We start from the raw sequence: 23412 nt of genomic DNA, 5'->3' as shown, positions 1-23412 counted from the left end.
AAGGGTGGTGTCATGAGGATGGGAACCCCATTCACACAGCAACAAAACAACCTGGCCTGAGAAGTCAGAGTCAGCACTGAAGCTGCCAAAACATCCAACAGGGGCTGATGGCCAGAGACAACACAGGCGGCAGAGTTGAGAACGGCAGAGGATGCCAACCAGCACAGGGCGGCTTGGATTCTCAGGACTCCGAGAGCAGTTCATTTCACTCAGTCATAACAGGGTAGCAAAAGCTTGGAGGTGGGAAAGGAAGCTTTGGTGCCGCCTCCTGCAGGTTACTGCTATTTTTACTGGAAATTGTGTTCATTCCAGCGGCAATGGTACACAGTAGCTTAGGGTGATTGGCCCAGGAAGCAAGGGAAGGAGGAGGTCTTTGTTTTAGAGAGGGTGGAGACTCTGAGAACAGAACAAGGAAGGTCCAGATGAGAGACAGAAAGGCCCCATTGTCGCTACAGCAAGGCAAGAAGCCTGACTTACCAGGAAGGCTTTCCGGCCAAGAGACACCTTGAAGACCAGATTCAAATGTGTAAATGTCTGTGCTCTGGCTTTAACAAACAGTACAGTGTTGGAATGTTATTTTTGCCAGAATGGAGGAAAAATTCTCAGAATTGGAAGATCCTTGGGGGCCCAACCTTTATGTAATCCATAAATCCTTTCTATAACATTGAAAACTTGCTTTCTACAATTGTCTAACCACCTTGCTCTGTGTGTGTGTGTGTGTGTGTGTGTGTGTGTGTGTGTGTGTGTGTGAGAGAGAGAGAGAGAGAGAGAGAGAGACAGACAGACAGACAGACAGACATAGTCTATCCAACATATATCTGTCTTTTAGACTACCTCAGGAATTGAATATTTGAGGACAGGATTTGTGTTTTTTTTTCTTTCCAGCTTCAGCAACCCCCAAACATCTCAGCACCCTAATTCTCTTCTGAACACATGCCATTTACTTTTTATCTTCATAGTTCTTCACAGTGAATGTTTCTTCCATGATGCAACCATGATGGAATAGAGAGGACAATTGTTTATTACACTCTTTGTTCAACCTTGCTATTTTCTGAATGTGACTACATCACACTTTTGATTAATAGGTTTGCAACAAAAATATGTTCCTTTTCATGTACATCACTGCCAGGCCAAGCATCCCTCTATACTACTGATCACTTGAACCAAAGCAAAATTTCATTTCTTCCCTGCTCAGGCTGTTTGGAATCATTCAAGCTGTCTGAACAACTGCCTTCAGGTGTAGCCATCTGGGAGTTCACACACCTTCCAGACTTGTCTGTTCATCTAATGTGATCACCGTGTATGCCACCTTAGTCTAATCAACTCCTTGGACACAAGAGACCAGAAGTCAGAACTGGAAGGGTACCACTGGGGACATGCTTCTAGAAAAATATTTTCAAGATGGTGTTGTGTCAAAGTCCTTCTCGGATTCAACACTCAAGCCCGCCCTGCAGGCTGCCCTTAGTGAAGCTGTATTCTTCTAGTCCACAGAACCACCGTCAACTTTCCTACTGTCCTTGACCTGGTTTTTGTCTATATCTCCTTTGCCTGTCTCTTTGGCCAATACATCAGACTCATGCTTATAAATGTGCCACATCCCAACTCAAAAGCTCCCCATTCTGTGCTCTATGCACAGAATTAGCTGTTTCCACAGCACTTTGCATGATCTTCCCCTACACCACCTAGCATGTTGTATTGATATTGAGCCACAGTATCCCACCTGTCTCCCAGAAGACCAGTAACAACAAAGAAAATGTCTGCCATTCTTGCCTTTTCTACCCTTGTGGGAGATTGTGCTGGTCACACTCTGCTGCAGAATCAGTCCCCACACAAGCCCCACACACAGCTGCTACTCATCAATTCACTGGATCTGACCCTCACATTGAGACCTTGCGATGTGCCATCTTTCCTTAAGGGTGCAAACCATACTCACCTTCATACTGCTAGGCCTAGAAAATGGTTGTGTACAAAATTTACTCAGTAAATGGCTGTTGAATATATGGCTTTGTTTAACAGGGGTCTAGCTTATCAAAATGAATTTCTTCAAGTACACACAAAAATAATTCTGTTTATGACAAGAGGTGGCCATTTTCTCTAAGTTTAATTCACATTAGAGAATGCCAGCTGACCACCCACACTTACAACCTTTCTCCACCTGATTCTGAGCAAAGATGCCTGGGGAGACTAACCAGGTTGCGTCACTTTCTACAGCTCACATTTCATTCACATATATGCCATAAGGCCTGTCCACAGCTCTCAGCTCATTCCTCATACATGCCAAAGTATGTATGTACTGAGTACGTTCTCAACTGTATGTACCCTAAACACCTACTAGCCAATTGTAATTTTAAGAAGTCTAAATGACAGGGTTAGAAAACTTGGGGTTTTCTTTGGGTTTGCCAAAATTTAGGCCCAAGAAACCTGTTTCATGAAGATTGTTTCCCTGTGGAATACTCCACAGACAGCTGCTTAAACCAAAAAGCACAAGGCATAAAGAGAGTCATTTATTATCACACCGCAGTGCTGTTGAGAGACAGCCTGTGATTAAAAACAAGAGCAGCTATGCACACGGAAAGGCGGAAAGGGCAGCATCACTGACAACCTTAATTGTTTACTGATTAGCCCTTCTCTGTGCATCTCTATCTGAGGACAGGGTATTTTCAGTCTTTCACTTCCTCTCCAACACAACTACTGCACATTCACAATGTGCACAGCACGAAATTTCCGATGAAGCGGGTAAGAGGGTTGAGGCAGAAAGATCTCCTTCATTTCCATAAGTAACTTTCAAAGACCTGGGGAACTTCTAGCATTGTACTCAAAGCACATTCTGGGACCTTGTGCAGATAGATGATCTGTAAGCAGGAAGTGATTGAGGAACCACAGGAAGGAGGGAAGGAGGAAGCACGCCCTGGTTGAATAGGAAATGTCTCCAACAGGTGGTGGCTCTTGCTCATTGTGATACAGGGAAGCCTTTAAGGATGGAGGCCTGCCTGGTGGAAGCATGGCACAAGGAATGGGCCTTTGAAGGCTCTACCAGACTCTGGCTTCAGCCTGCTTCCTCTGCTTCCTGTTCGGAACCATGTGAATAAGCTACTGCCTCACAATCCTGTCACCACAGGCAGAACCTTCCTGCCATAATGACCTGAACGATATCTGAACGATAGGCCAAAATAAGCCTTTTCTCACTCAAGTTTGTCCACAGTGAGGAGAAAATTATTAACAGATGCACATGCAACTCTGATTATAAAATGACAATACCAGGCATGCTATTTCTTTACCCAATTGCCTGGAAATCAAGAACTTAGGATGATCAACAAAAGGGCTGGTATTGCAAATAAAGCTCAGATTAATTAATTAGTAAACTTACTTGACTTGGAATCCTTCATAGGTCGAGTATCTGCTTGGATTTTTGATTTTTGAGATAGTCACACATAGCCTGGGCTAGCCTCAAATGTAGCTAAGGATGATCTTGAACTGTCTCAGTATCTCCCAAGTGCTGAAATGACAGGCATGTACCACAGGCTTAGGAAAACACCCTTGAAAGTAAAACTTAAAGGAAGATGTTAGGTTCAGTCATTAAGGCTGATTACAATCATTGATTAGAGGGTACTTGCACAGCATGACTTCCCTGGCAGTACTGAGGGAGTACCCAGTGTGGTCCTCTCTACTAATAGGAAACCCACAGGTTCTCCCCAGCTTGGAACCTATTACCCCTTCAGCTTCTAAACATATCCCAGCCTCAGGCTGGAAGGGCTCCATGAGAAGAATGCTTTGGCCATTAGACATTTCTGGATTTTGTTCTAAGTAAAAGGCTCTGATCTTTCCACGCTTATTAATTCTTTGGCATTGCTTAATCAGCAATACTAATAATCGTAGCCAACATATATTAAGCTGTTTCTTTGAAGCGGGATTGGTTCTCAGTGCTGCATGGAATCATCCCATTTTAGCCCTAAGGAGACCCCTCGTCATCACCACTATCATTAGCCATACCCCACAGCTGGGAAAGTAGACCCAAACATGTTAGGAAGTTTCCATTGTTATCTGGATGAGACACAGCAGATCCAGCAACCTAGCCCCATCATATCCAAAACCATCCGCTAAACAGGTGAGGCCCTCACCAGAGTCACCCAGGGAGGACTCGCTCTCACAGGCTTCCTTGTATTGAGCACTCCACCCATAACTATGGGTTTTGAAATTGTATTTCCACTTTCTTTCCACCAAAATAGACAGATGACTTTCACCACTTTCTTCTATTAAGAAAATATTAGCATTTGCTTAGATTTGTGTTGAGAGAAGTCCTGAAACACCATTTTGTAGACGAGGGTATAGGATATTTGCTTAGCATACACAAGCCCCCGTGTTTAATATCCAGCACTGCAAAAGTCAGAACAAACAAAACCAAAGTTCTGCCATTAAATAGGTTTGAGGAGCGAGGAGTTGTTAAAGCTAAATCATCTCCTCTGACCATCAGACTGCCCTTGGTCTGTGGATGTGTAGTCAACATTGCCAAACTCAAACGGAATGTGGGAGCTTATCTGGCCAGAGAATCCTTTCACCATAGGATAGCTTCAAGTCCCATAGAATGCACACAAGAAACATTGCCAAAGATGGGGAGCACCCAAACATTTTTTACCTTAAGTACTCATCCCACGTCACAAGCTGTCACTCTAGGTGTCTAAAGCTCTCCACAAATTATACGCGGGCCTTTATCTCTACCCTAGCCCACTCACTTTCTCTCACAAACTCTCTTCCTTTGACAACACCACACTAGACGATATCGGAAGTCATCCACATGATGCCAAGAGAAGTTTTTGTGGGGGGATGGAATAGTAGTGAGGCAGTGAGAGGAGATGATTTAGCTTTAGACAAGTGAGTACATGTCCTGTCCATGTGGGGAGTGTACCCACTCTTGTAGGTATATGTGGAGACTGGAGGTTCATACTGGGGTATCTTCCTCAATTTCTCTGTACCTTAGTTTTGTTTTTTGTTTTTTTAAATAAGGTCTCTCACGGAGCACAGAGCTCATCAATTCAACTGAGCTGGCTAGCCAGCAAGACTTCCGGAGCTATCTATCTCCACTTCCTAGTTCAGAGGTAACAGGCATACATCACTTCTTTTATGTGAGTGCTGGGGAACCCCAACTCAGGTCCTCATGCTTGCACAGCAACTGCTTCACCCCATGAGTCACCCCCAATGCCCAGCAAGAGATTTCTGTTCTTACTGTATAAGAAATCATTTCACAGTTTTCCAGGCACATCTAGTGTCAGGAAAGAATAACTGATCCAAAATGAATCTGAACTAGGTATGGTGGCACACATCTGTAATCCCACTACTCCAACAGTTAAAATGGGAGGATTCAAGCTTGAAGCAACTCTTAGGAGAGAAAAGCTCTGGGCCAGCCTCGGATATACAAGAAGACCCCACATCAACAGGAACTAAATAAATAATCTGGTTGAATTTACTTTTTCTTCTTTCTTATCACCACAAAGTAATAACATGCATATTTCTATACTGTGTTCCTGCCCCACTGTAAGCCCTGACTCATTGTAATATCCTGAGGCTCCCGTTTCTCATCTCATAGGTTAATTTTTTTAAGTTAAACTGTCCTCTCAATATGTCTTAGCCTATTCAGTTGTCAAAACTATTAGAGAAGAATGAGTAAGTGAATGAAGTCACTCAGCAGAGCTTCAGATGTAAGAGTGACTTGACAAATCATGGCTTTCGTCTTCCTGGAGTTGTGCAAGAACCAACACATGGCTCTGCACTGGACGGCAGGGAGTACTGAAGGACGCTTATGGAGAGGACGAGGTCTGTGAGAAGCAGGGCAGAGAATGAGGAGACTAAAGCTATGGTCAGATCCAGAGTCCTGTAAAACAAGCCACACCAACTTCCAGTGACAGCCAGTAAAGGGTTTTATACAAAGAGGGCTGGTGCTCAGAATCCTGGACTTGAACACAGCCTCGGCTGCACTGTAGTGAGTAGATTAGAAGGCGAGCTGGTCTTGAGGCTGCTACTGAGTAAGAAGCAATCGGGTTTGTTTCTAACCAGTTCCTCATTGCCAAAGGATAGCAAAGCCTCTCCAAAGAAAGCGAGAAATGAAGGGACATAAAAGATTAAGGGTCCTAAGGAAAATCTGGAAACAAAGTGCTCGCAAGCACTTTCAGGCATTCTATCAGACTTCCTTGTCTCTGGGTCCCCATGGGCAGATGCTGGTGCGCTCTCTATGCCAACAGAGAAGGGAGAGAATAGCGCTATGGAATCTCTGATGCCACAGTACCTGCCCAGATGGTGGCTTGAGGTTGTGTGTGAAAGCAAGACGTGGAAGCAGGTATACAGGAGAAAGGGGTGGAATTGACTAGAGAAGAGGGGCCTGTGAGGAGAGCCAGGACAGGAGTGTGCCTCTCCCACAGGAGCAGCCCACATAGCCACCCAGATCACAACAAGAATGTCCAGCTGTGTCTTCTTACGAAACTTACCAGGTCATTGAGGAACTAGGACGGCACACACTGAATGAACTCAACATCATCCATTTATTGTCTTTCTTCAAAAATGTCCTCACAAGTTATCTCTTCCGAACAAAGAGTTGATCAGTTTTCCTCTTTATATTGGAAGGCTGCATCTTCGCTGAAAACTGTTTTCAGGAGAACTCACAAAGGAAACTACAAAGGTTGCCGGTGGTCTGGATGCGAAGCAATGTGGTTTCCAACTCATCCGCTAAGAGCTGGTGTTGCCTTACCCGAATTCAGAGTGCCTTTCCTCCTTAGAGCGCCCCCTCTAGGGCCAGCCCTTCCAACACAGCTTCACACCTTGTGCTAGATTCTACACAGGCGCCTCATATCACCGCATCGCCCATCATACAAATGAGGGAACTGAGCAAGCAATCTGCCTAGTCCACTGTTACCTCAGTCTGTGCCGATCTGATACCAAGGGCCATTTTTAATCACTATGGCTTTCCACTGAAAGGACTCTCGCTGTGCACCCTGGGTAATTTTTTTCTTTCAAGTCAGGGCAAAGCTACTGCGTCTGTGAGACTTGGTGGCTGAATGTGGATACAACTGAAAATGGCTTCTCTTTCCACTACATCAGGCCTCTGAAGGGAAATCACCTGCCTCGCCTCAGCATTGCAAACTGGACGTCTGAGAGAGAGACTAATCTCTTGCCAGTCCAGATTGTCTATGAAAATCGTTCAGGAGAAAAAAAATAAACACGCCGTTTTCACTGCAAGGAGAGTCATTGCTCTCCGAGCCAGAGCTGGCTGTTCACTCTTTTCTGGCAGCCTCACTGACAAAGATAAGCAACCAAAGTTCTTACTGGCTGAGCATTTCAGTCAGTCAGGGAGCTCTGGGTTGAGGGGGCGAGGCTGTCAGCATGATCTCATTTTGGTACAACCGACCTAGATCACATTAACACTTCAGAAAGCATAATGAAGAGGGGGTGGGGGGAGATAAGCACACCTGTGCATGCACATGTGCGCACACACATACACATGTACACATACATATACATGCACACATACATGGACAGACACACACACACACACACACACACACACACACACACACACACACCCTGTGGATACAGACACACTCATTCATGGAAACAGTTTCCTATTGGTTTCCTAGTAGCCAATCTGCAGCCTCATGAAGACCACTTTTCACATTCACTCAGCCCCTTGCATACAGGAAAATGGGGCCTTTGAAAATTTCCGCAGCCCACCCGCCCACTCTGGTACAGCTGGGGGGTGGTGAGAGATGGCAGAGAAAGAGAAGCAGAGTGGTTTGTATGCTGTAAAGAGAGGCAGGACCAGAGATGCAATGGTGGTTAAAATTGCCTGATGTGAGTAGCCTGTACTGTCACTTGAGACCATGGTGGTGTCCTGGCCCATGCTGCCACCAAGGGCCTATGTCTGGGTCCATGGCCCTGCCAAAGCAGCGGTCTGTGTTGATGTCCTTGGCCTGTGTTCCCAGCAAAGGCCATGCCGCCAAAGGTCTGGGCTGCTGCCTGGGGCCATGTCGAGGTCTGAGGGCTGCACTGAGCTAGCCCCTCCCCTCAGAAGCCATGCCTGGCATGGGCTCGGGAGAGCTGCCCTCCGGAGAGTTGTGGGAGAACTGGCCCTGATGGCTTGGGTCTGGGAGAGCTGGCAGACTGACCAACTCAGCTACCACCTAGGCCGAGATCCAGGCCTTTGAAGTGGCCCACCCCAACATCTACCCCATCTCTGAGCTGCTGGAGAATGTGAAGGGGCCAGTCCTATAGAACCAAAGTTGCAGGACCTCCATGACACAGGGCAACAGCAGTGTATCCAAGAGGAGTATGGGTGAATATCCAATAATGATGGTGCAGCAGAAGCCAGAGGCCTCAAAACAGACCAATGGCTCGTTGCAATGAACATTTGCAAGCAAAACTGTTTGGGCAAAGGGGGTATACTGTGTGACACATTGTGATACCCGGCAGCTTCCATGGTGAGTTTTGTTTGTTTGTTTGTTTGGTTGGTTGGTTGGTTGGTTGGTTGGTTTGGTTTGGTTTTTCAAGACTGGGTTTCTCTGTGTAAAAGTCCTGGCTGTCCTGGAACTCACTTTGTGGACTGACTGGCCTTGAACTCACCAAGATCTGACTGTCTCTGCCCCCAAGTGCTGAGATTAAAGGCATGCACCACCACTGCCCATCAAGATTTTTTTTTAACTATAACTTTTTATTTGGGGTGGGGGAGGTTACAAGGATGGAGGGTAGATATGGAAGGATTGGGAAATGAGTGGGATTGGGGTGCATGATAGGAAATTCCCAAAAAGTCAACAAAAATAGTCATGATTTCATACAAACATCAGGGGGAAAAAAAGGAAAAAAAAATCCCCTTCTCCATGTGGTCTTTTTCTTCATAGCTATTTGGATGGAGACAGGAAGAGAGAGCAGGGAGTGGAAACGTTGGAAATCAGAGTTGATGAATTGCAAACGTGAGTAAGTAATGCACAGAGTGGGAGGGAGTGAAAAATGAAATTGTTCTGTGAAAATAATGCACATGTCCCAGGAAAATCAGCCACACATTTTTTATGAATCAACAGACTGGTGTTTTCTTTATGTGGGTGCCAAGTGGCATTCCTCTGAAACAGTTGTGTGTCTCATGAGGTGTGAGCCACTTCACTCTTTCTTATTAGAAACATTCAAAACAAGGCAAGGGTTTCGAGACCCATAAAATTTATGGAATTCTAGGCACACCAAAGACAGAATGGGGTAGGAACTCCTCTGTTTAACTGGTTTTAATTTATATTCACTTTAGCAGTTTAACCTACCTTTAAAATCCAACCAGGATTTGAAAACATTAATAACTATAAACCATTTTTTTAAAAATAGTCTAAAGTCTTCTGCTCAAAGCTTTATGGACACAAGAAAAATGAGCCCAGAGTCCCAGGAATATTGGTTGTAACCTTTGCTGCTCACCTGATTACTTACTCAACCCACAGACCTTTTGAAACACCAGTGGACACCAGCCTAAATATTCCTTAGGAATTTTGACAGTAATTACTAAGGGGAGAAGGGATCATGCAGGCTCACTCATGCTAAAGCTCAAATAAAGAGCTCAGTGCCCAGTGGCAAAGACCACACCCTTCCATACACCGAGGCAAAATAGCACCATCACTTACATGTAAACACATAGTTTGAAGTAACATATAAGAACAGCATTCTTCCACTATGAGCTAATACTCAAAGTGAAGGTTCAGTTTAAATATTTACTCTCATAATTAAGCAGCAGTTACCCACATGGCACACCAAGTAGAGTTTAAAAAAATAAAAATTCAAGAACAACTTTGGGTAACATCCATTACAGGCTCAAGAAGTATAAACTGTATCTACTGTCTTCCAGAATCTTATGTAGGGAGGGACCAACACTGCCATGGATGTTTGCTTTTACACACGTCCTGCAGATGAGGTAATAGAAGCTTGGTGAGAAAAGGTGAGGTAACCACATAGGAATAGACACTGTCAGAGTGAGGATTTAAAGAGAGTCCTGTCGAATGGCAAAGCCTCAACAGAAAAAAATCTATTGTGCCCTAGACAATAAAACATGAGTGCTCTTTGTAAGGAGGTCAGTAAAACCTAACATGACATACTCAGTTTTACGGATGAATATACTGAGGCACAAAGAGGTTACAAAGGCTGCCAAGGGCCAAGCATTTACTAAGTGGTAACTGTATTCAGAGGCAACTGACTTCATGGTGTCCTTCTAGCTAGCACTCTACTATCCATCTGTTGGAGCCTGGTGAGCTCCTAGAAATCCTAGAAATGCCCCTTCCCAGCAGTAGACAGTAACTGTGCCTAGGCCATAAGGAAAACGCCTTCTGCCCACAGGTTTCATTGGACAGTGTCTGAGGCATGTTGTTCAAATGCTCGCACAGCATTTTATGAAAAGCAGTGACACACTGGATCTCATTCAGCACAGAAGAAGAAGAGAACGTGTCCAAACAATGTCCTAAGATTATGGACTAACCAGGGCCGTTTGCTGGATGTATATTTGTCATGTTTCCAAAAATATCAAGAGGGTCTTAACACACTCCGAGGGGAGCGGTCCCGGGAGCACCCACACTGTCATCCAGTTGCTCACGTCATTACTGCTGAGAAACCAGTGTGCACCACATGCAGGAACAGTTCCCAAGCTTAGAATCGCTTGCGTTTCACAAGTGGGAGAGTTAATCTCACTCATCCAGCAGAAGTGAGAAGTGCAGGCAGCACAGACCACTCCTGCTCCTGGTGGAGTAGTGGAGATGTGACCTGGGAAGCCCTGAGGCCCCTCTTCCTGGCCTGCACTACCATGGCTCTGGATGTATCAGCCCTTCTGCTTACAGCTCTGCATCCTCACTGGGAGGCCAAAAGAATCAGCCACTAAAAAGAAGGGAAAGGAAGGTTTTCAAGTGGAGTTTCCATCAAGAATTTAACAAGTTTGAACAACAGTGAGACAAACCACACTGTAAATGAGACAAAACAAGAGAGTTCTTCAACAAGCAATAATTATACAGGGAAAACGCACTTTCTCACCTCTGTCTCCTTCTCCTCCTCCAGTTCCTCTTTCATTACTGAAGTTGTGAAGATATCTACTTAGCAATCACCTTGCTCTTGGAGAGAGCCCTGCCCATTGTTTATACTTCACCATAAACAAAGAAGCTACGCCTTCAGCACCAGGGCTCTGCAAAAGATGGGATGATTCCTCACATGTCAGCGCTGGTCCAAACCATGGCAGCAGCCCACACTCAGGCCTGGCTCCTCTAGCAAATTGCTTTCCAATTTCTGAGTCAGGAGAAGCATCCAAGGTCAAGATCTATAAACACATTCCAGAATAGGAGCACTTCCAAGTGGGAAGGTCCATCAGAACTATCACAATGCTTTTGAGTTTGACAATGGTCCCAGGAGTAGAGCATTATTTTAAAAACATATTTCTATATTATTTATTTATGTGTATGTATGTGCCCGTGTGTTGAGTATGCACAAGTGCATGTAGGCCAAAAGAGGATAATGAATCCCCTGAGGCATTGTGAGCCACATGACATGGATGCTGGGACCTGAACTCGGGTCCTCTACAAGAACAGTACACACTCTTAACCACTGAGCCATCTCTCCTGCCCCAAACACAACATTCTTCAAGAAAATCAAAATGTATATGGAGCTTCACTGTTACTCTAAGCGTGTGTGTGGTATTTTTGTTGTTGTTTTAAGATTTTTTCCATTTATTTTTTTCTTGAACAATATGTTACTTAGAAAAAGACATAATAAAAGAATCTTCTGCAGTTTCAAGCTTCCTTAGGCATAGGGGGATGCATTTTCCAGTAGAGTTCTTTTCTTTTCTTGAACCGGTTCTGGGGATTTGGGGCAGGACTTTTTCTGTTGTTGCATCAATAGGGCTGGGCTATCTGCATGGGTCACTCTTAGATGGGAATCTGTCCACCAAAGGAGGTTGCCTTGTCAGAGCTTGGCTCCAGACAATGCTTATTAACCCTTTCTGGGGATTATCACAGCAATACAAAGGTTGGCCTATCTGTTTCATTTGGTTTTTAAGAATAGAATGGGTTAAAGGGGCTGGAGAGATGGCTAAGCCAGTGACATCCTTACTACACCAATATGAGGACCTGAGCTTGGTCCCTAGAGCCTACACAAAAATCCAGGCATGATGGCACACACTTGTAAAGGCAGCTCCAGAGAGGAATCTCTGGTACTTGTTGGTAAGCCAGCCTAGACTAGTAGCAAGTCCAAATCTCAATGAAAGATTTGTCTAAGAATCAAGAGGGAAGGCTCTCAGGATACCACCAAGGCTGACTTCTAACATACACATATACCCACACACATACATGCACACACAGACACAGATGAACAGACGCACACACAATGGGTTGAAAAAACAAAAAAAAAAGGAGGCTACACTAAGAAGGGAAAATGTTATCCCAATAAAAAAGTTTCACCTTAAATATTTATAATATCCTCTGAGACAGATACTTCTCAGCCCTAGCCACAATAACATACACTCTTTTTCTAGGTTTGGAAAAACAAGAGAGATAATAAAAGTACAACATATTCTTACCATTGTATGATTTTTTTTTAAAAAAAAATCACAATTAACAAAGACCATTAGCACCATGAAGCTGAGTCCTGGATGAACTAACACCATTTGTACCTTCCTGTATACTGCATGAAGATAGAAGCATCCGCTGGCAGTAGGCCTTCCTTCTGAGCCAATGATAAAATCAGATTGCCTTCCAGAACACACACATAACTGATAATGGATGAGAAGGCCAAGAAAGGCTGGGTGGCCTTGAATAAATCCAGCAGGAATTCAATTAGATGGTATGCACAACTTTAACCCTCCCTTTAATGAACACCAACTATATGCTAGGCATGCCATTAGCTACTTATGCCATCTCTACTAATCCTCTGGATCCACCTGGTGTTATAGGGAACCAAAGAAAAAGGAGGTTAACAGGCTCCTCACTGGCTGGAGATGTGGACCTATATCTGGGTCACCCAACACTCCTCTTTTCCAACTATGCCTTGCTTGCTGCCCAGGTTTAAGCTATAATTCTCACAATGGATGATCCACCAGATGACTATCAAAAAATGATGTATGCAGATTGCACAGCAGACATAGAAGTCTGCAAGTTTACCAGGAAGGGTGATACCTAACTGTTCACTGATAGGACATACTGTAGACCACCCTTGCATATTGGATAAAACAGCTTTGCCAGAATTTCCTTATAGATGCACATGTTAATAGTTTCTGTTGAAACCAGACAGTTTGCTTGTTTCTATTTCCCTTCCAAGCTTAATATACAGCTCTGGTGGAGCCACAGCTCATGTTAGATCTTACATGTTGGCTAGTCCAGAATAAGAGTGTTGTTCAATCCTGACAGCACCTCATTAGTGTAAATTAGTGACTCAATATTAAAACTAGAAAACAAATGGTTAAGAGACCCCAGCTAACACAAGTTTCATTAAAATAATAATGACTTCATCCACCCTGCACCCAGCTTCAGAAAGCTGCAAGTTCCCTAATCGTTTTCTGGATGCTTTCCATTCCAACCAGCTTCTGCATTGGCATTTACCCATCAATCTCCAATGAGGATGAGCATGGGGAAAATGGACATAATGTTAAATCTACAAAGACCTTGATAGAATGGCAAAAATCAAGTCATGTCAGTTTAAATTATATCTAAAAGCAGGAGGGGGAGCCATGTAAAAACAATGTCTCTGGAACTGGAGCCTGCCTGGTCGCCTAGAGCAAATGCTCTACCAACATTGGGCAGGAAAACCAGTTTCCATTTGCCTAGAAGTTTCCTCGCTGCATCCAGGTTTCCAGTTTTTCTCATGGCTTCCAAGGCACTTGGCAGGGAGAACATGCTGCACAATCCAGTAAATACAACTAAGTTGTGGGACTGGGACTCCAGAATGTGGACTTCTGGAGCTCTGTGGGGAAACAATCCCTCGTAGCAAGCAATCAAGTCCTCTCCCCATAACACACCCCAGTTGATTCCCATTATTACTGGAAGTCTACGGGCTTTCAACAAAGAAAGGGCTGACTTCCTCAGCTGAAGTCCCACAGTTTTTAAAATCAAAGGCTCCTTTTATAGTCTTCCTCTGGGGGTACCATGTTTCAAGGACATTATCTACTATACATGCTTATTGTAATGACCAGAACTGTTCACTTCTCTTAGGTTTTGAACTACTGAAAATAGTATGTGGACCCAATACTGCCTTAGTCCAAGGATACATCCAGTTTGGAAGCAGTAAAATTACAATGTGAAGCAGGAAATAACAATACAGTACATTTATTGGGTGCCGATTATTCATGCCAGGCATTGTGCTGTGTGTTTTATTTATACCATACAGTTTAATCCTCACCATAACCATGTGAGGTAGGTACTATAATTATTGTCCTCATAGATTCAGAAACATTAAGTAATTTGCCCTGAGGCTATCAAACTAGTGCCAGAGTGAAGACTTGAACCTCCACTGTCTAACTTCAAAGACTGCCTCTCACTCCCAGCTGCATTGCCAGCTTCTTTTGGTCTCAGAAAATGTCAGGTGCACTGTGCCCACTTTGGGAAATTTGGAGAATTATTAAGTTATCATCTTACTCCCCCAGAACTCCACCCCTATCAACCTGAGATCTATCACTACCTACCTCATCCTCCAAGACAAGACACACCGATTAAGACAAAACATCCATCATGGGATGCATTCAGCCCAAGTAAAAACATTCCAGGATAAGCTCAGGAGCTAGGTATTTCACATTTGCACACACCCAAGCTTTCTCTGCTAAAGTTAATAATGCAGAGACCTTACTTCTGCACATCTCAGAGCCTCTAAATCCTGCCATCCAGTTCTGTGTCTTTGAATGTAGACAATAAAGAAGTTTGTTTCACTCTGATAGACGATGCTACTAAATTTCTAAACCAAAGTACCTAGTTGCCTGGAATGATGAACTGTGGTTTCTCCTGTTACTATCCTTAATTCCTACTCTCATTCCAAAGAACAAAGAATGGACCTAATAATGGTAGAATTGGGGCCTCTTCTTCAGAGCCCAAGTCTGAATTGTGGATTCTCTAAATATGTGTGTAATTAATGTTTGCAGCACATAGGACTAATATGGTATATTCTGTGGGAACCTGAGAACAGAAAACCAAGGGTACATACGAAAGAACTTGTGTGTGTAAAGTGCAGAGGCCCCATTGATGAGCCCCAAAGACATGTGTGCAAAGGGTGATACACTGAGGGCTTCCTATTTTTGCAACATATTTGCCAGGGCTGCTAACCCACACACATTCTTCCTTGTGATTTGAGCTCAGTTTCTGTGGTAATATTTATGCAATAAATAATGATTTCAAAGCATACTATATACGGAGTGTATAATTATGTGACACAACTATAAACAAATTAGCTTTATAGAATGTCAGCTAAGCATTAGCCACTCAGAAAGTATGAGTGAGAATGCCTGGCTGGAGTCAGTTAGTACCCTCGCCATCTAAAAAGGCACTCTGCCCTGTGGCATGATTCCTTTGGTCATTTTCTATGCTTCTTGTGTAAGCCTTGTAGTGTGTACTTCTCTACCAGGAGCCTAACAATAGATCCAGAAAAACAGAACTATGTCTCCCATAGGTAATCCCAAACTCAAATAAGGACCAGGAAAGCCATACCATGAATACAATATGAAATGCTTGAAACCCCAACTCTAAAAAGCTAAGTGCTATGGGGAAAGTAAACAGATTCTCACTCAGAAAGCACAAAAGGGGGGTGAGCAGTGTCAGCTGGAGTTGCGGGAATGGTCTCTTTTTTGTTTTGTTTTTGTTTATTTGTTTGTTTCTCAACAGTGTTTCTCTGTGTATCCCTGGCTGTTCTGGAACTCACTCTGTAGGCCAGGTTTGCCTTGAATTCAGAGATATGTCTGCCCCTTCCTCCCCAGTGCTGGGATTAAAGGCCTGCACCACCACTACTGGGCTGCGAGAACAGCCTCTTATAGGTACCTGTTCTGCTCTGTTGGACACACATTCCTTCCTAACAAGCCTCATAAGTGATAGTAAGGTGTATATTATCTCAAGAGTATGGCAGGATGGCACAAAAGTCAGGCACATGGGAAAGTCCGGGCACAGAGACCAAAGTTAGCTGAGTTCGGAGGAGCTGAAGGCCAGTGTGTAACACCACAAGCTGATGATAGCATATTGGGATTCACCAAGCAGTGGGTGCCCTTTACAAATTAAAAAAAATTTCACCACAAGAAGTTACACACAATGAATTATTGTCAAAACTACCAACAGTGTTAAGAGCTTGTCATGCACATGGACACCCTGTCCTAGCCACTTGGAGGCACAGCTCAGAGCATCAAATCTGATATGGCTTCTAACACCTCCACTCATACCAAGAACTGCAAGGACATCCACAGTAATACACAGACTCCGCCATCACCTCGTGTATTCTAATTGAGAGGTTTCAGAAGACAGCAGAAGAAATAGAGAAATGTTCATGCTCAGGTTGATGCTAAGGTTCCACTAAATTGGTTATTTGGTTTGAAAAAAAAAAGTCGTAGCCATGCAAAATGAGTGTTTGTGAAGTGAAAACAACAAAAAGGTGGGAAATGCATGCTTCAGATGCAATTTTGTGTTTATTCTCCCTCAACACTCCCCAAGCCCCACTCATCCTCCTGCACTTAGTTCACATACATATCCCCTGATGCTCAGTGTCCTCTCTCCTGTCCTGATGGCCCAGGGGAATGGTACACACCTCTTCAGAACCTGCATAGGGATTTATCTATTTCACCTATAAAACAAAACAATAGGTGTTACCACTTCTTTGAATCACCTCTTTTTAATTGAAAATAATTCTTCAATAATTTCAAATAATTTCCTCATCTCTTTTCTGATCTTCCCCATCTCCCCATCCTTCCAACTCCATATCTTTTTTTCTACTTAGAAAACAGGTTTGTTAAAAAAAAGAAAAGAAAAAAGAGAAAAGAAAAAAAACAAGCCAGAATAAAACAAAACAAAAGCAAAGAAAAAACATGAAAAACACAAAGAAAGAAAGAAAGAAAGAAAGAGAGAGAGAGAGAGAGAGAGAAAGGAAGGAAGGAAGGAAGGAAGGAAGGAAGGAAGAAAGAAAGAAAGAAAGAAAGAAAGAAAGAAAGAAAGAAAGAAAGAAAGAAAGAAGAGAGAAAGGAAAAAGACCACTAACGAAAAGGAAAAAAAAAAAAACTCCAAAATTACCATTGAGTTTGTTTTGTGTTGGCCATCTATCGCTGGGCATGGGGCCTACCATTTGCTCCTAAGTGTGGTTTGTGTACCCAGTGAGACTCCATTGGAGAAAACCAATATTGCCTTTGCCAGAGGTTATCTACTGGAGTTAGCTTCTTAGTTATGGACGGGAACTCATGTCCACTTCCTTCCTCAAGTCCCAGGGAAACACTGGGACCCGATCTGGCTTGGACCTATGCAGGCCTTATGCACGATTTGGCATCAGCTCTTACCTGGGCTTTTCCTATGGCTTATGTCAAATCCTCAAGTGACCTTTCTGGGAAGCCATGTATTATTTACTTCAAAAGATTAAAGAACTTGCCCAGAGCCCAACAAGTTAATATACTGCAAAGACTGAATTTGAACCCAAGACTCAAAGCCCCTTTTTCAATCCATCCCACTAAATCCTAGAGACTGGCCACATTTCTCTTTCTTACTAAGTGACAAGATCCTTGAGGACCAGACTGAGGCCTGTGTCACACACTCAGTTAGGACCTGTTTTAAGTCACTGCTGAAGTACGCAGTGATCCCAAGACAGAGTTAATATTTAAAATGTCTTTATTGGACAAAGGATATGACGACAGAACACTTAGGGAAACTGGTAGAAAGGAAATCATCATAGCCGTGGCCACAAAACAAGGACTATTTTTCTGGGCCTTTAATTACAGAGAGTCTTTCTCACTAAGATCAACATGATTGGTCAGGGAGGCTCAGCCCACCTGGGTATCAGAGTGAGGCCCTGCAGGCTGAGAATGACCCTTTTTGCCACTGAGAGCAGGCCACAAGTCTCAATATCCCCCACCAGCTGGAACTGGGAAGGAGCTAAGCCCAGAGAGGGTTTGAGCATTGGGCCCTGCCCCCATCTATATGGTCCAAGGGTAACCATGATTTTTCTTCTAGATTTATTTTTCTGTTAAAGCATAAAGGACAAGTGGCCAGGAGCAAGTCCATAAATCTGCTCTGACTTTTATTAGATGGGGAATATTTTCTCTTGAGAGGTCAGCACAACTTGGAGCGGGGGGGAAAAAAACTGACAAAGAACAACCATGCTATTCCTGACGTAACCCAGACCTGCCATCTCCTGACAAGTGAGCTGCTGCTATGTGTACAGCTATGACTCCTTAAATGTCACCAAAATGGGTTGGTTTTTCCTGTTTGATGCTATCTCTTCATGTACTTTACATCTCATACAGACAATATGCGGCAAAGGATGCACTGAGCCTCTTAACTTCTGAGGCTGGATTCCTTCATGAAGAAAGAAGAGAAGAATTCCTGCCTCCACTACCTTTGAGAAGAGAAGTGAGGCAGAGACGAAGCCCAGGAAGAGCCTGCTTAGCTCTTCGGCTGTGTGACGGCACCTGGCCTATCGCTCAAGTGTTCTAAAAATGCCCCTTTCATTCGTTCACTTTGAAAAAGCTTTGGCTGTGTATCTGATGAGCTACTATGCACACTACAATGAATGAGGCTTTGTCTCTTTCTCTAGAAGTGCAGTCTGGCGGGAGTAAGACTGTCCTAAGGAAGGAAAAAAAAAAAAAGTCCCCAAGCAGTGACTGTGCAGGAGCTGAACACTTCCCAACATAGCACTGCAGAGCTAAGCTTAAAGTAACCATCAGTAGGCACCCAGTGGTCTTGCCTGGATTATCTGATCTCAGCCTCAATTAATCCACCAAGGAGAACAATATTCTTCTTAGTAAGGGGGAAAAAAATCCAACCTGACTATCAAATCTATTCCTTTCAAGTCCATATAAAAGAACACCTGGAATTTCACAGAAAATAAATTTCTCTACAAAAAGGAAGCAGTTTATGACCAACTCTGATATTTCCCAAGATAAACCAAGGCTCCTCCACAAAGCCTCCTTAATAAAGGCTTAGCCAGCCACCGATCTGCCCGGTCTAAAGCAGTAGACCCTATACCATAACTAATGAAAGCAAAACCTCAAGCTAAGGGAACTTCAAGGGAAGCAGAGAGCTGCTGCCAGCTCCTAAACCTGACTGACAAGATGCAGGCAGTTCCCTCGCTGCCCTCTGTGGAGGGAGAGCACGGCTCTCATTTTCAAACGAAACCACTTATTCAAGATGATCAAGTGTAAGTAACATTCGAAGTCATCTAGGGCGATGACTTCGCAGACACCTTGGTGGGTTTTGCTCTGGGCAGCCACATTCTCCTCACCCATGTTTCTTATGTTTGATACTTGGATTACCCCAGCAGGAAACGAGCAGTCTTTGAATGGAGGGTTTTGTTCAGATTTCTAATAGCTTCCAGCGCTTGCCCCAGACCACAAGGAGTATACCAAATTTACTTAGACATCCAGGCCAGACGTGAAGAATTTCTCTGTCAGATCTTGTAAGCCACACCAATTTAACATTTTGGCTTCTCCTGGGCAAAGAGAAGACAGCCAAACAGCACGGATGCTGGGGCAGGGTTGGGGCGAGGGGCTGCATTCTGGTGACATGTGGCAGTTCTTGAAAGTAACCTCTCTGCCCCTCTACTCTCCTCATTCTCCTTCAAGGGAGAAAAGTAAAGCTTCAGCTGGGGAAGGAGGGGGTGCTCCCAGCACAGTTCCAAGTTGTTTGCCTTGCTCTGCCTGCCTCAGGGTAGGCTTGCAAGACACCTCACTGTGAGGACAGCTGGCTTCAAGGCAGGGCCTCCATTTGCTCAACCCCTCCTTGTTCATGGAATAAATAAAAAGCTACTGTTGGCAACCTGATTCCCTCACAGAAGAACCTGTGCTATCGACTCCAATAAAGTATCTGCGTGGTACCTACTATGTGGCAAGTGCTGTGTCTCCCACATTACAGATGCTAATTTAAGGATGATAAAAATCAGTAACAACAGCATCGCTTATCAAGTGCTTATTCTATAAAAGGCTAGTGTTAAATATATAAACATGCCTGGTTTCACTCCCTACGGCTCTCTGAGTAATATATAATTATTGCTTTCTCCTCTGAGAGGAAAAGGGACTCTAAGAGATGGAATAAACTTGCCCAGAGTCACCCAGCTTGTTAGTAACACAGCTGCAATTTGAACCCAAGCCTGACCTCAGAGACAATGCATTGCCACAGTGTAAGAGCTCACAAGAAACATTACAAGCTTATTAGAAGGCTTAGGCTGTAGATCACAGCAGAAAACTTGCCTAGCACAGATAGGGACCTGGTTTTAATCCCCTACACTGTAAGCACACACACACACACACACACACACACACACACACACACACACACACACACTCTCTCACTCACTCACTCACATGCATGTGTACATGCACATGCACCACTTCATTATAACATATAGGCTTCAAATGGTAAAATTTTCTAGAGTAGAGATGTGCTGGTTATTCATTTGGATCAAAAGCATAACAAAACTACTTTGTAGTAGATTTTGTCATCTTTCTAATAATTAGAACTTTCTTAAAAATTTCCCCTTGTCTATGCACTCAGTTACTGAAATCTGTAGCTAAGTGTGTATGTGTTCTAGTTTTAACACTTTATTGTATAGGGTAAAATATTTTAAAGGCTATCCAAACAAGACAATTTATTCCTCATTAAATAGGAAAATGAACTTATAGGTATACTGAGCAAAGCTTGTCTAAGTCAGCAAGGATGCATTAAAACAAAAGAAAAAAATCTTGAGGCTCCAAAGATTCAAAGAAAAAGATGATTGGAAAACTCAGAAAGCTTCAAAGGATAAAGAAAGCATTGTCCAATGATGCTAAAGAGGCAGGGGACATTAGGGACATCTGCTTCTTAGGAGCTCACCTGACTATGCATTGTCCTAACCAGCATCCTAGAACATTCATCCAGGTGTAGGGCTGACCACAGAGGTTCCTACCAGCAACAGTTCTAAAGACATGGCAGAAGTTTTCATGTACCTGCCCTTCCTACAACTGGTACTAAAGTACACAGCTGGGGACATGAATTCAATAGACACACAGTTCTCTGGGTCTATGAGTCCTCTGAACATGGAATTCAGATGACGAACTTAGTGCACAGTGACTCCTCACATGTAAGGATGGGGCTAAGGTTAGGGATGTGAGTAAAAGGATTCATCTGTCTTTCTTAATTTATGGCCTCTTAACAGACACCTACTTTAAAATATTGTACAGATTAAGTGAGTTATATGTATATGTTTTAGTTAGGGTTTCTATTGTTGTGAAGAGACACTGTGACCATAGTAACTATTATAAAGGAAAACATCTCACTGGGACTGGCTTACAGTTTCAGAGGTTTGGTCCAATGTCATCATGGCAGCAAGCATGGTGACATGGAGGCAGACATGGTGCTAGGGAAGGAACTGAGGGTTCTACATCTGGATCCACAGGCAGCTGGAAGAGAGAGTGACATTGGGCCTGGCTTGAGCATTTGAAACCCCAAATCCCACCTCCAGTGACACACTTCCTCCAACAAGGCCACACCTCCTAATCTCTGTCAAGTAGTACCATTCTCTAATGATCAAGCATTTAAATATATGAGCCTATGAGGGTCATTACTATTCAAACCACTGTGGGGGTGAACACTTAGACACTTAGAACCTAGCATATAGGCATAGTCTACTTAGGATAAAAGAAAGATGACTTAATTATAAAGGTCCCTACCATTTAAGTGCCACTCCACTACAGATATCAGTAGTAATAGTAGTACATGTATGTGTGTCTTGAATTAAATCACCATCAAATGTTTTCTTCCGCCTTTTTTGCAAGGTCAGCTATTGGTTAACAGAGTAAGTATCACGAGCTACAGTCCACTATTCCAAGATAAAACAAAACAAAGTAATGCCAATGTTGAATGCTAGATAATGCAACTAACCTATGAGATTTTTCACAAATAATGATTGTTGAGAATATACTACCAGAGGCTTGGGACAGATGCCTCAGTGGCTAAAAGTCCTTGCTGTTCTTACAGAAGACTGGAGTTTGATTCCCAGTACCTACACCAGGTAGCTCACAACCACCTTTAGACAACTTCACTCTTGGGAATTTGTTGGCCTACACTGGACTCCATAGGCACCTGTACACATATGCACCAGTATGTGCATGGGCAGATACACATATGAACACATAAATCAAAATTAAAATATTTAAAATATGCCATCAGATTCACAACTTTCCTTCTTTCAGTCTGTGAAGGCTGTCTAGAACACAGCTTTGGGCTATCATAGACAGATGGGCAGGTTAAAAGACACCTCAGTGTTGTAGGTCACTATGAACATCTTGCCTAGACTCACACTGCACACTTGGGAAACCTAAACCCACAGATGAGCATGACTTTCACAGAGACATCTTGTTTGTTAAACTGAAGAGGCAAGACCATCTGTTGTCTCTTCTTCTTCCTTCTAGCCTTGGCCACTTGTCTTTACCCACTTCATGCCAGCATAGCCCATAGAGGCATGCAGACAGCTCCAGCAAATGGGACCGAAATCACCAAAAGGATGTGGTGTTTTGGCCTCTACTGGGGTACCATTTTAACCTAAGTGGGGAGAAAGTTGTCTTAACTCCCAAAGAGTTTGGCATAAACAGTAAAGTGGGGCAGAAATCACCTGAGAGAGGTTTTAGGGTGAGCAGGGAGGCCTGAGAATCCATCTTGCTGCTTACTTAACTTCTGTAGACCACTGGCAAGCACTCAGCTTTTCTAAAAGAAGACAACTAGGCAAGACCCTATCCTTGTCGGAGCTGGAAGGAATCAAATTTTATAAGGTCACAAAAATAGAATTGACTAATAAAGGCTCTGATGATTTTTATGTCGCTTTATGTCTGTGCTACACTCAATCACTCTTAAAAGGCTTCTTCTCTGTCTAAGATCACTCACTCCTTACTATAACCCTAAGTAGCTCAGGAAATACCTGATAGCCCCATGATACAAATGGATGCCACCACGGCACAAAGAGGCCATATGCTTATATGAGTTAAATAGCAAAAACCACCCACACTGAGAGGCAAAAGACACACTAAGAAAGGAAAGATGTACTCGGTGGTTCTTCATGGGCCTTAGAGAAGATACCATGTGACTGCACACTGAAACTGACCAGGAACCATGGAGCCTATCCACCCCCTCTGTAACCTCCAGATTTCTTTACTCAAAATCTCCTTTCAAAGCTATGCCTCCCCCACAGCCACGGGAAGATCAGCTAGGTTATGAGAGCTATGAAGTCAAGAGATTT

General features: G+C 43.5%; 1 protein-coding gene across 1 annotated transcript in view; it reads right to left on the bottom strand.

Annotated features, from left to right (window-relative positions):
• The window catches only part of Ror1 (receptor tyrosine kinase like orphan receptor 1), a 353310-nt gene that overhangs the window by 251005 nt on the left and 78893 nt on the right, over window positions 1–23412 (bottom strand). The gene's annotated exons all lie outside the window — the stretch shown is intronic.

Source organism: Onychomys torridus, chromosome 2 (genome assembly GCF_903995425.1).
Source record: "Onychomys torridus chromosome 2, mOncTor1.1, whole genome shotgun sequence".
NCBI classification, from domain to species: Eukaryota; Metazoa; Chordata; class Mammalia; order Rodentia; family Cricetidae; genus Onychomys; species Onychomys torridus.
This window is presented reverse-complemented; position numbering and strand designations above follow the sequence as displayed.